A 12,479-nucleotide genomic window follows, 5' to 3' on the forward strand; every position below is an offset into this window, starting at 1 on the left:
CCTGGGCACACCCTTCTTTCTGCTGCGGATGCCCGAGGAGGCTTCCCAAGGCACGTAGTGCCGAAGCAGGGCCAGGCCGGGCACCCAACCCAGTGGGCGCTCCCGCACGCTCGCCACCTCCCCGCGCCCCGGTCAGGCCTCCGCGCAGGGTCGGGGTCCGGTCCTGGGGATCAGTTCCGTCCTCCGGAACCCCGAACTCTGCCTTGCTGGATCCGAGTGTGGCTCCAGGGGTCCCAGACCCTGCCTTGGTGGAGGTCCGAGGGCGGCCCCGGGAGCCCCAAACGCTGCCTTAATGGTCCGAGTGCAGCCCTGGGGTCCCAGGTCCTGCCTTAGGGCTCTTAGTGTGTCACAGGAGTCCCAGATCCTGCCTTGGGGGTTGAAGTGCATTTCTGAGTGTCCCAGACCCTGGCCTAGGCGTACAACTGCGGACCCGGGTCCTAGACCCTGCCTTAGGGGGAGTCTGAGTGCAGCCCTGAGGGCCCAGAACTCTGCCTTAGGGGTCCCGGTTCAGCCTGGGTTTCAGACCATGCCTTCGGGAGGGGTCCCGGATCCTACCTTAGGTGTCCGGGTGCGGCCCCGGGGTTCCTAGACCCTGCCTTGGGGATCCAGTCCCATCCCTGGAGGTCCCAGACTTTACCTTGGGGTCTGGAGTCTGGACTGAACGGGTATTGCAAACACTGCTTGGGGGTTTCAAATCCAGTCCGGCGATCTGAAGTCTATGGTGGTAGCTTGACTGTGGCCCTGGGGGTCCAGGCAAGTCGCGGTGGATCCTAAACTCTGCCTTGGGGCTGTGTGTCTGGCCCAGAGGTCACAAACTTGGGCTTGGAGTCTCCTGTCTGGCCCTGGCGGGATGAACTCCATGTTGGTAGCCCGAGTGTGGGAATGCAGCCCTGGGCCCCAAGACCCTGCCTTGCCGGCAGGGGTGGGGAATCCTAGTGGGACTCCAGGGGTCATGAACCCTGCTTTGGGGATCCCATCCTATCCCTGGAGGTCTCGAACCCTGTCTTGGGGGTTCCACTCCATCCTTGGGGATCCCAGACCCTGCTTTACGGGATCTGAGTGCAGCCCTGGGACTCCCCAGCCTTGCCTTGCAGGCCCAAGTCTATGACAGTGCATTCCCAACCTCTGCTTTGGGGGGGTCGGAGTGCCACCCTTTGGGTCCCAGACCCTGCCATGGGAGTCCAAGCCCATCCCCAGGGGCCCCTGACTTTGCCATGAGTGTCCGATGCTGTCCTCCTGCAGGGGTCCCAAATGCTGGTCGGGGCTTCTCAATAGGACAAGGGGGTGTTCCAAAGTCTGCGATGGTAGCCTGAGTGCAGCCTTGAGGGTATGAGTCATGCCAGCGGTCTCAGGCCCTGCCCTGAGGGTACGAATCCAGCTGGCAGATGGAGCTTGGTTCATGATAGCAGAGTCCACGGCATCACAGAAGGTGGGAGGCAGGCTGATTCCAAAGGAGAACCCCTCCCATTCAGACTGTAATCAGTCATATTCTCTTGGCAAAACTTACAAATGGCATAGTAACCCTAACCCCACCATTGAAAAAAAAAATACAGTCAAGCCCCAGCCATTACAGATTTGCTTGGCGGGGGCGCGGTGAGAAGTCTGATTCACGGACGATCCTGCACTTAGAATCAGGAGCGCTGGTGGGTCACCTCTCCCCCTTCGCAGCAGTAGGAAACGATGACTTTCATGTGGTGCCTCTGTCCCCATGGTGTTGCCAGTTTCTTTTCCGTGGCTCCCTTTTGTAACTTGCTTCCCTCTGCTGACAAGAGGTGTTGAGAAGTCTAGTGGTGGGCTATGCACTTAACATCCCCAGGGTTTGGGGGTGTCTGCACATTTGGGAGAGACGCTGTGAGTGAGTCGGGGTGGCAGTGTCATTACATGGCTTACAGCTTCAAGGGCTGCATTTAGCAACTTGACTTTTCTTGTACCTTAGATGAAGGTCTGGCCAAATTGTGATGAAATCAGAGTCTGTCTCAAAAGGCAGTGGCCCTGAGAATATGTGTAATGGCTACGTATTAGGAATTTTGTCAGGGTAACAACCTGCTCAATTTATATACGTTCGTTACTTGGGCTTGGAAATGCATTTTCCCTCCATGGAAAAAAGTGACATATTTGTGTAGATAATTAGAAGGTGCAGAAAACAACCCAGAAGGAAATAAAGATCACCTACAATATGACCATACAGAGATAACTATTGTTAAGATTTTGTTATTTATTCTTCCAGTTTTTTTAATGTACATATACACACAGGTTTGTGGATTCATATAGTATATATTGTTTTATAAAATTTTTAACTTAAATTGTATCCTGCATATACTTTCAGTACATAAAGTAGGGCTGTGTCTTGACTGCGTAGAGCGTGATTCAGTGGCTATTTCATCAGTTACTTAATCCCTCATGTTCACTGGGCTTACATGTGTGCCTGGGGATATGACTGCCGTGTAGTGAGATTACTATTCTCTATTCACTCCTCATGCATTTCATATGAAAATAAGCAGCAGCCCGACTATAATTTGGATAGTTGTACTGGGCAAATCACTAAAATGTTGAGGACTTTCTCATTTGGGGATAAAGCATGAGTGAGTGAGAACCTTCTTTTCTTAATTGAAGTATAGTTGATTTACAATGTTTCAGATATACAGCAAAGTGATTCATTTATATATATATATATATATATATATATATATATATATTCTGTTTCACATTCTTTTCCATTATAGGTTATGACAAGATATTGAATATAGTTCCCTGTGCTATACAGTAGGTCCTTGTTGGTTGTCTATTTTATATATAGTAGTGTTTATCTGTTAATTCCAAACTCATAATTTATCGCTCCCCCATCCCCCTTCCCCTTTGGTAACCACAGGTTTGTTTTCTGTGTCTGTGAGTCTATTTCTGTTTTGTAAATAAATTCATTTGTATCATTTTTTTTTAGATTCCATATATAAGTGGCATCTTATGGTATTTGTCTTTTTCTGTCTGTCTTCACTTAGTATGATAATTTTTAGGTCTACCCATGTTGCTGCAAATGGCACGATTTCATTCTTTTTTTTTTTTTTTTTTTTGTCTGTACGCGGGCCTCTCACTGCTGTGGCCTCTCCGTTGCGGAGCACAGGCTCCGGACGCGCAGGCTCAGCGGCCATGGCTCATGGGCCCAGCCGCTCCGCGGCATGTGGGATCTTCCCGGACCGGGACACGAACCCGTGTCCCCTGCGTCGGCAGGCGGACTCCCAACCACCGCGCCACCAGGGAAGCCCTTTTTTTTTTTTTTTTTGACTGGTATTTAAGACCCCACATAGAAAAGTCGTTCCTCGCCATCAAGATTCAGTTTGTGTTTAGAAGCATTCTTAGTTTGGGGCTGACATGTCCACACTGCTACATATGAAACAGAGAACAAACAAGGACCTACTGTAGAGCACAGGGAACTCTGCTTAGTATTCTGTCATAATCTATATGGGAAAAGAACCTGAAACAGAATGGATACGTGTATACGGATAACTGAACCACTTTGCTGTACACCTGCAGCTAACGCAACATTGTTAATCACCTATACTCCAGTTTAAAATAACCATTTTTTAACAAGAAGCATTCTTAGCAGTTTTCTCACGGAAAACCTAACAGAGCAGTTAGGTCCTAATGTAGTTCCTATTTATGAGGTTAAAAGAAAGGAGAAAATAAAGGAAATGGGGCCAGGAACAGAGCTTGGGATGGATGTCCCACGGCTGCCCATCTTAATCCTAATTTTAAAGTCAGATATTACGGCCCCTTTCCCACACTTAGCTGCTGACTCTCGGCCTGTAGATCTATGATTTCAAGATGTAGAATCACAGATGGGAGAATTCTTGTAGATCATCTCATGCTGGACTCGCTGTGGAGGGGAAGAACCCGACGCTCTTAGAGAGAGACAGGGACTTGGTCCAAGTGAGGGAGGGGTGGGTGTCGCTCTCCCGACCCCATACACATAGACATAATGTTTTTCTGGTATCCCACCTTGCTTTTCTGACAGCCCCATATGCTTCAGAGTCATCCATGGCATTTTCTTTCTGGCCGTGCCACGCGGCAAGAGGGATCCTAGTTCCCTAACCAGGGATCAAACCCAAGCCCCCTGCAGTGGAAGCACGGAGACCTAACCACTGGACCTCCGGGGAAGTCGGTCCATGGCATTTTTTTTTTTTTTTTTTTGCGGTATGTGGGCCTCTCACTGTTGTGGCCTCTCCCGTTGCGGAGCACAGGCTCCGGACGCGCAGGCTCAGCGGCCATGGCTCACGGGCCCAGCCGCTCCGCGGCATGTGGGATCTTCCCGGACCGGGGCGCGAACCCGTGTCCCCTGCATCGGCAGGCGGGCTCTCAACCACTGCACCACCACGGAAGCCCGATTTCATTCTTTTTCATGGCTGAGTACTATTCCATCGTATATATGCACCACATCTTCTTTACCCATTCCTCTGTCAATGGATATTTAGGTTGTTTCCATGTCTTGGCTATTGTAAATAGAGCTGCTGTGAACATTGGGGTGCATGTATCTTTTATTTTTTATTTTTAAATTTTGTTTTATTTCTTAAAATGTCCAGATTATTTAGTATTGAAATAATGTGACAGTTTTTCAAATTAATGGATTTAAGGAGAAAATTCACATACTAATTGCTATTCATGTTTACAATGTCGGTAAGCCACTTAATAGAACTCAACATTACTGTTGACTTAAACATTTATAAAATATGCAGAGTTGCATTTTCTGTAACATGATAGGACATCTGTCTCAGTCTAAAAGGCTTTATCGTGTTGACTGGGGAAACACTAGGGCCACCTCATTAAAGCCAAAATCAAGATAAAAATGTAGACTAGCACATATTACTATTTTTAGTATATTATCTAAAATAATTACATGAGAAAAATATTTAAAGCAAATGGCTAAAATTACTGTTGTTTAAATATGTTGTACTGCAGACATTCAAGAATATCAACTAAAAACTGCTTTAAACTCTAGGAAAATTCAGTAGGGCACATGGAAACAACAGTATAATGAGGAGAAATTTTATATATGCATATTATAAAAATGTGTGTGTGAAGATAGGATTTAATAAGAGAGCTTCATTTACCATACAAGAGATATGTAAAGTTTCTGAGAGAAAAAACTTATCAAGGAATGTGAAAGATGTACAGATATAAATAAAACTTTACAGTTTTTCAAGAGTACTCAAAAGAGAACTTGAACAAGTAGACTAATGTGGGGATAATTCTACAGAATTCTAATAAAGGACATATAACTGTACTGTAGACTACGGGGCCAAACATAAAACAAGTATGTGATGGGTTCCTGGTATTACTTGTACTGTCAAAGGACGAAGAGGCGGCACTTCACAGGTGAGGTTTGGAAATAGGCTGAAAGAATCATGGAAGGTAGTAGCAAAAAATATTCCACTAATTATTAAATATTCCCCATGAGTCTTTTAAAATTAGACTTTTTATACTTTCCGGATATATGTCCAGGAGAGGGATTGCTGGGTCATATAATAATTCTATTTTTAGTTTTCTGAGGAACCTCCATCCTGTTCTCCGTAGTGGCTACATCAACTTACATTCCCGGGCTTCCCTGGTGGCTCAGTGGTTGGGAGTCTGCCTGCCGATGCAGGGGACACGGGTTCGTGCCCTGGTCCGGGAAGATCCCACGTGCCGCGGAGCGGCTGGGCCCGTGAGCCATGGCCGCTGAGCCTGCGCGTCCGGAGCCTGTGCTCCGCAACGGGAGAGGCCACAATAGTGAGAGGCCCACGTACCGCAAAAAAAAAACTTACGTTCCCACTCACAGTGTAGGAGGGTTCCCTTTTCTCCACACCCTCTCCAGCATTTGTTATTTGTGGTCTTTTTGATGATTCCCATTCTGACCAGTGTGAGGTGATACCTCATTGTGGTTTTGATTTGCATTGCTCTGATAATTAGCGATGTTGAGCATGGTTTCATGTGCCTGTCGGCCATCTGTGTGTGTTCTTTGCAGACATGCCTTTGTGTGGAAATATGCCTGCCTTTCTCTTGGGTAAATACCAGGAGTGGAGTGGCTGGGGCATATGGTAGGTACGTGCCTGACGCTTTACAAACACACCAAACTGTTTTCCCAGCTGGTCCCTGTTTCACACTCGCATCAGTGGTGTCTGCGTCCCGGTGGCCCAGCGTCCTCTCCAGCCGCTGTGGGCCTTTGGGGTGGCTGTGAAGGGGCATTTCCCTGTGGCCTCAGTCTCCATTCCCTCACGTCTATTGATGTGCAGCGTCCTGCCATGTGCTGATTTTCCCATCTTCATGTGTTCGCTGAGGAATCTGTTGGGATCATCTCTGGGCCTTTTTTTGTTGAATTGTTTGTTTTCTTCTGGTTGAGTTTTGAGACATCTTTATAAAGACCTCTACTGGGAATGTGCTTTGCAGGTATTTTCTACCAGACGCTGGCTTGTCTGTTCACTCTCCTAAGTGTCCTCCACAGAACAGAGGTTTGAATTGTGATGGAGTCTGATGTATCAGTTGTTTCTTTTGTGGATTATGTTTCTTGGTGATGGATCTAGATCGCAAAATTCTTTCCTCCAGAAGTTTTATGGTTTTACATCTCAGCATTGGGGCCATGACCCATTTTGGGTTAATTTTTGCCTAAGGTGAAAGATGTAGGTCAGATTATTCTTTCTGCATTGAGTTGCCCGTGCAGTTTTGTGAGAAGCAGTTGACTGCGTTTCTGTCCATCAGTTTCTGGACCCCGTTCTTTTCCAGCCGTGGGACCCTCCTTCACAAACACCACGCTGTCTTTGTTACTGTCACTTTATGTGTGAGTCCTCCAGCTTTGTCTTTTTTTTTTTTTCAAAATTGTTTTGCCTGTTCTGGTTCCTTTCTCTTTCCATATAAATTTTAGAATTGGTTTGTTAATATACACAGAAAATTGTGGTGAGATTTTGATTGGGATTGCATTGAATTTACAGATCACTTTGGGAAGAATGAACATCTCAACAATATTCTTTCTTCCAGTCCATGAACACGGTATATCTCACTGTTTCCTTTTTTTCCCAGTGTTTTTAATCGTGGTATAATATACATAACATAAAATTTACCATCATAACTATCCTTAACTGTACGCTTCAGTGGTATTAAATACATTTATAATGTGTAACCATCATCATTAACCATCTCCATAACTCTCTTCATCTTGTAAAACTGAAACTCCACATCCATTAAATAATAACTCACCATTGCCCCCCACCCGGCCCTGGTAACCAGCATTCTACTTTCTATCTCTATGATTATTCTGAGGACCTGGAATCATATATTATTTGTCTTTTTGTGACTGGCTTATGTCACTTAGTATAATGTCCTCAAGGTTCACTCATGTCATAGCATATCGCAGGATTTTCTTCCTTTTTAAGGCGGAATAATATTCCATGGTATGAATATCCTACATCTTGCTTATCTATTCATCTGTCGATGGACTCTGTGCTGCTTTCAGGTTAACTATTGTGAATAAGGTTGCGATGAACATGGGTGTACAAATATCCCTTCCAGACCTTGCTTTCAACTCTTCTGGGTATATACGTAGAAGAAGAATTGCTGGATCATATGTTTGTCTTAATGCCAATGCCACGCTGTTTTGATTACTGTAGCTTTGTGGTAAGTTTCAAAATCAGGAAGTGTGAGTCCTCCAGCTTTGTTTTTCTTTTTCAAGATAGTTTTAGCTATTTGGGGTCCCTTGAAATTCCAGGTGAAGTTTAGGATGAGTTTTTTTATTTGTGCAGAAAACATCATTGGGATTTTGATAGGGATTTCATTGAATCTATAGGTCACTTTGGGCAATATTGACATTTTACCGATATTAAGTCTTTCAGTCCATGAACATAGATTGTGTTTCATTTATTTGTCTTCTTTAATTTCTTTCAGCAATGTTTTGTTGTTTTCTTTGTAATGGTCTTTCTCCTCCTTGATTAGTTCCTAAGTATTTTATTCTTTTTTGACGTTATTGTAAATAGAATTTTTCTTGTAATTTCCTTATCAGATTGCTATTGTTTGTGTATAGAAATGCAACTGATTTTTGTATTGACTTTGTATCCTTCTACTTTGCTGAATTTATTAGTTCCAACAGTTTTTTTGTGGAATCTTTAGGGTTTTCTACATATAAAATCCTATCATCTACAAACAGATAATTTTACTTCTTTCTTTCCAATTTGGATGCCTTTTTCTTGCCTCCTTGCTCTGGCTAGGACTTCCAGTACTCTGTTTAGGTTTCCTTTTTTTAAAAAAATTTATTTATTTATTTTTGGCTGCATTGGGTCTTCATTGCCGCATGAGGGCTTTCTCTAGTTGCAGCAAGTGGGGGCTACTCTTCATGGCGGAGTGCGGGTGTCTCATTGCGGTGGCTTCTCTTGTTGCAGAGCACAGGCTCTAGGCGCATGGGCTTCAGTAGTTGTGGCACACGGGCTCAGTAGTTGTGGCTCATGGTCTCTACAGTGCAGGGCTCAGTAGTTGTGGCTCATGGGCGTAGTTGCTCTGCGGCATGTAGGATCTTCCCAGACCAGGGCACAAACCCATGTCCCCTGCATTGGCAGGTGGATTCTTAACCACTGCACAACTAGTGAAGTCCAGTACTCTGTTGAATAGAGGTGGCAAAAGTGGATATCCTTGTCTTATTCCTGATCTTAGAGGAGAAGTTTTCAGTCTTTCACCACTGAGTTTAATCTACTGTGTTTTTTTATATTTGGCTTTTAGTTTGTTGAGGTAGTTTCCTTCTATTCTTAGTTTTTTTTTTTTTCTAATCATGAAAAGGTGTTGAATTTTGTTGAATGCTTTTTCTGCATCGATTGAGATGATCATGTGGTTTTGTCCCTTAATTCTGTTGTTGTGGTGTCTTATTTTGATTTTGCATGTTGAACCATATTTGTAATCCAGGAATAAATCTCACTTGGTCATGGTGTATAATTCTTTTAAGATATTGCTGAATTTGATGTACTAGTATTTTTGCATCAGTGTTCATAGGAGATATTCGTCTGTAGTTCCCTTTTCTTATAGTGTCTTTGGGTTTGGAATCATGGTAATGCTGGCTTCATAAAATGAGTTAGGAAGTGTTCCTTCTTCTTATATGTTTGAAGAAGTTTGAGAAGGATTGGTACTAGTTCTTTAAATATTGGGTAGAATTCACCAGTGAAGCCATCAGATCCAGTGCTTTCCTTTGGGGAGATTTTTGATTACTGATTCATCTCCTATTAGTTATAGTGCTATTCAGATTTTCTACTTCTTTGTGACTTAGTCTTGGTAGGTTTTGTGTTTCTAGGATTTTTCCATTTCATCTGGTTATTCCATTTGTTGGTGTACAATTATCCTTAGTACTGTCTTAGAATGCTTTTTTCTTTTGAGTTGGTAGTAATGTTCCCACTTTCATGATCCTGATTTCAGTGATTTGAGTCTTCACGCTGTTCTCCTTAGTCCATCAGCTTTAGGTTTGTCAACTTCGTTGATCTATTTGAAGAACCAACTTTTGGTTTCATTGATTGTTTTGCTGTTGTTTTTCTCATCTATTTTATTAATCTCTGCTCTAATCTTTATTATTTCCTTCTTTTTGCTAGCTCTGGATTTCATTTTTTCTTGGTAATTCCTTAACTTATAAAGTTATGTTGTTGATTTGAGATCTTTCTTGTTTTTTAGGGAAAGCATTATACAGCTATAAATTTCCCCTTAGCACTACTTTCCCTGCATCTCATAAGTGTCGGTGTCTTATATTTTCATTCACCTCTAAATATTTTCTAATTTCCCTTGCGATTTCTTCTTTGCTCCATTGATTGTTTAAATGTGTGTTGTTTAATTTCCACAGTTTTGTGAATTTTCTGGTTTTCCTTCTGTTACTGATTTCTCACTTTATCCCATTGTTGTCAGAGAAGATAACTTTGTATGATAGCTATCTTTTTAAATCTATGGAGACTTAATTTGTGGCCCAACATATGGTATATCCTGGAAAATGTCCCTTGTGCACATAAGTGGAACGTGTGTGCTGTTGCTTTGGGGTAGTGCGTTCAGTATTTGCCTGGTAACCTAGTTGGTTTGTTGTGTCCATTTACCTTTTCATCACTTATATTCTGTCTGGTCGTCCCATTCCCGAGAATAGGGTATTGAAGCCACGAACTATTTCTGTAGAGCACTGTCTATTTCTCCTTTCAATTCCATTAACGTGGTATATCTCATTGTTTCTTAAGATATTACTTGATTTTTTCATCAAAGTCTTGCAGTTTCCAGCCCACAGATCCTATACCTATTTTGTTAGATTGATACCTAAGAATTTACTTTTTAGGGTGCTCTTCTAAATGGCACTGTTTTTTAAGTTTCAGTTTCCAGGTTTTCCATTGCTTGTTTACAGAAATATGACTGATTTCTTTATACTGACCAACCTTGTATCCTGCAGCCTTGCTAATAAATTCAGTTTTGAGTTTGAGGACTTTTTGGTTACATTCTTTGGAATGTTCTGCATAGCCCATCATGTCATCAGCAAATAGAGGTGGCTTTATTTGTTCTTTCCCCGTCTTATTGGGCCTTTCATCCCCTTCTCTCCCTTCCACTGACTAGGACTCTGGGACACAGTAGGAACAGCCGTCCCTGCCCTGTTCTCAGCCCAGTGCACATGCAGGTGTGGACCTGCATCCCCTCCTGCGTAGGAAGGAGACTGGTGCCTGCAGTGCTCGCTGGTGCTCGAGGGCGGCCCTGCCAGCCACACGGAGCAACTTTTACCTTTGGCCTCAACTTGTCCTGTTAACATCTGAGGAGTGGGTTAAAAATGAGAGATACAAAAGGTGTTTTCTGCAGTATTATGTATAACAGCAATAAATGTCCCAAGGAGGAGTGGTGGTTAACTGAGTTATGTTACATCCAGGGCTGGGGGGCACAGGTAGCAGCAGACAAGGTGTTGAAGAACTTCCAAATGTTTTAAACCTGTGTGTGTGTGTGTGTGTGTATGTGTGTGTGCACTTGTCGTTTTATTTTCCTGAAGACACTTGGGAGCATGCGGCTGAGGTGAGGTCCCTTCCGTGTACTTGAGTCAGCGGCGCTTCCTTAAGGCAAGATCAGGGGCCTGTCGCAATGAGGTTGTTGGTGGCAGGGAGCCACCTGGGCTCAGCGCTGTAGCCCATGGACATTGGCCACAGTCTGCGGGGAAGGCCACAGTCCTGTCGGGCAGCTGTGTCTACATGTGACCCCTGGCTTCTGCTGTCGCGACTGTACCCCCAGGCTGTGCCATCTCCAGGCATGACCCCAGGGTTCCGTCATGATTCCAGGCTCTGCCGTGACCCCCAGGTTCCACCATGACCCCGGGTTCCGTCATGATTCCGGGCTCTGCCGTGACCCCCAGGTTCCACCATGACCCCGGGTTCCGCCATGATTCCGGGCTCCGCCGTGACCCCCAGGTTCCGCCATGACCCCGGGTTCCGCCATGATTCCGGGCTCCGCCGTGACCCCCAGGTTCCGCCATGACCCCGGGTTCCGCCATGATTCCGGGCTCTGCCGTGACCCCCAGGTTCCGCCGTGACCCCGGGCTCCGCCATGATTCCGGGCTCTGCGGCCCTGAGAGGCTGCGGTGGTCTTGACCCCTCCTGCCAGGCCACTAGGGTGCACCCTCCCTGGAGGTGCAGGGCGAGCGGTTCCCTGCCTATGTTTTGCGGTCTCACTCATCCCACAGGACTTCTGTCCCTGGTCGCTGGCCTGAGTTCCCTGTCTCCATCCTGGGTCCTGACGGGTGGGGTGATGGGTGCCCTGTAACCCTATTGGGGGACAGGTCTCCAACCCTCCAGGCAAGCACACGGGCCTCCCCGGACGCTCGTGGTTCATGGCCACGGTGGCAGGTCAAGGACCCCGGCTGTCAGGCTGTGGCAGGGACAAGGGCGGGGAAGCCCTCATGGAGGCCGGAGGCTGTGATGCTCCGCTCAGGGCCCAGGGAGGACCAGAAACCCCGGCTGAGGCCCCGCCTGCAGACCGTGGTCCCCTCCCCCGACCCCAGACGGGGTGTTCTGTCCCCTGTCCTCAGACCCAGTGTCTCGTCACAGGAACCTAATCGTTCACATTCACAGGTGTGCTCACCGCTGCCTGTCGCCCCCAGGCCACGTGGGTCGAGTCCTATGAGGAGGTTGGAGTCTCCCTAATGGACCTCATCAGCCAGTCCAGGGCTGCAGCTGCGAAGGGGAGCCTCACACGGGGGCTTCCTGGCGTCCTTCACACTCGGCTCATGGGGCGCACCCTCCTGCCCAGTGAGTTTCCAAGAGACCAGGCGGGCTCGGACCCCTTGGAGGGGCTGGCTTGTTTTCTGGGCAACGTTATCTGTTATCTCAGAGGGAAGGGGGACTGTGTCCACTCAGGGAAAGAGACATCCATGTCCTGACCCCAGAGCCTCAGGACGTGACCTCATTTGGAAGTAGGGCCTGGTCGTGTAAGTAGGTAAGACAGGGGCCTTAGGGTGGCTCCAGCCCTGTGTAACTGCGTCC

Source organism: Phocoena phocoena, chromosome X (genome assembly GCF_963924675.1).
Source record: "Phocoena phocoena chromosome X, mPhoPho1.1, whole genome shotgun sequence".
In the NCBI taxonomy this organism is placed as follows: Eukaryota; Metazoa; Chordata; class Mammalia; order Artiodactyla; family Phocoenidae; genus Phocoena; species Phocoena phocoena.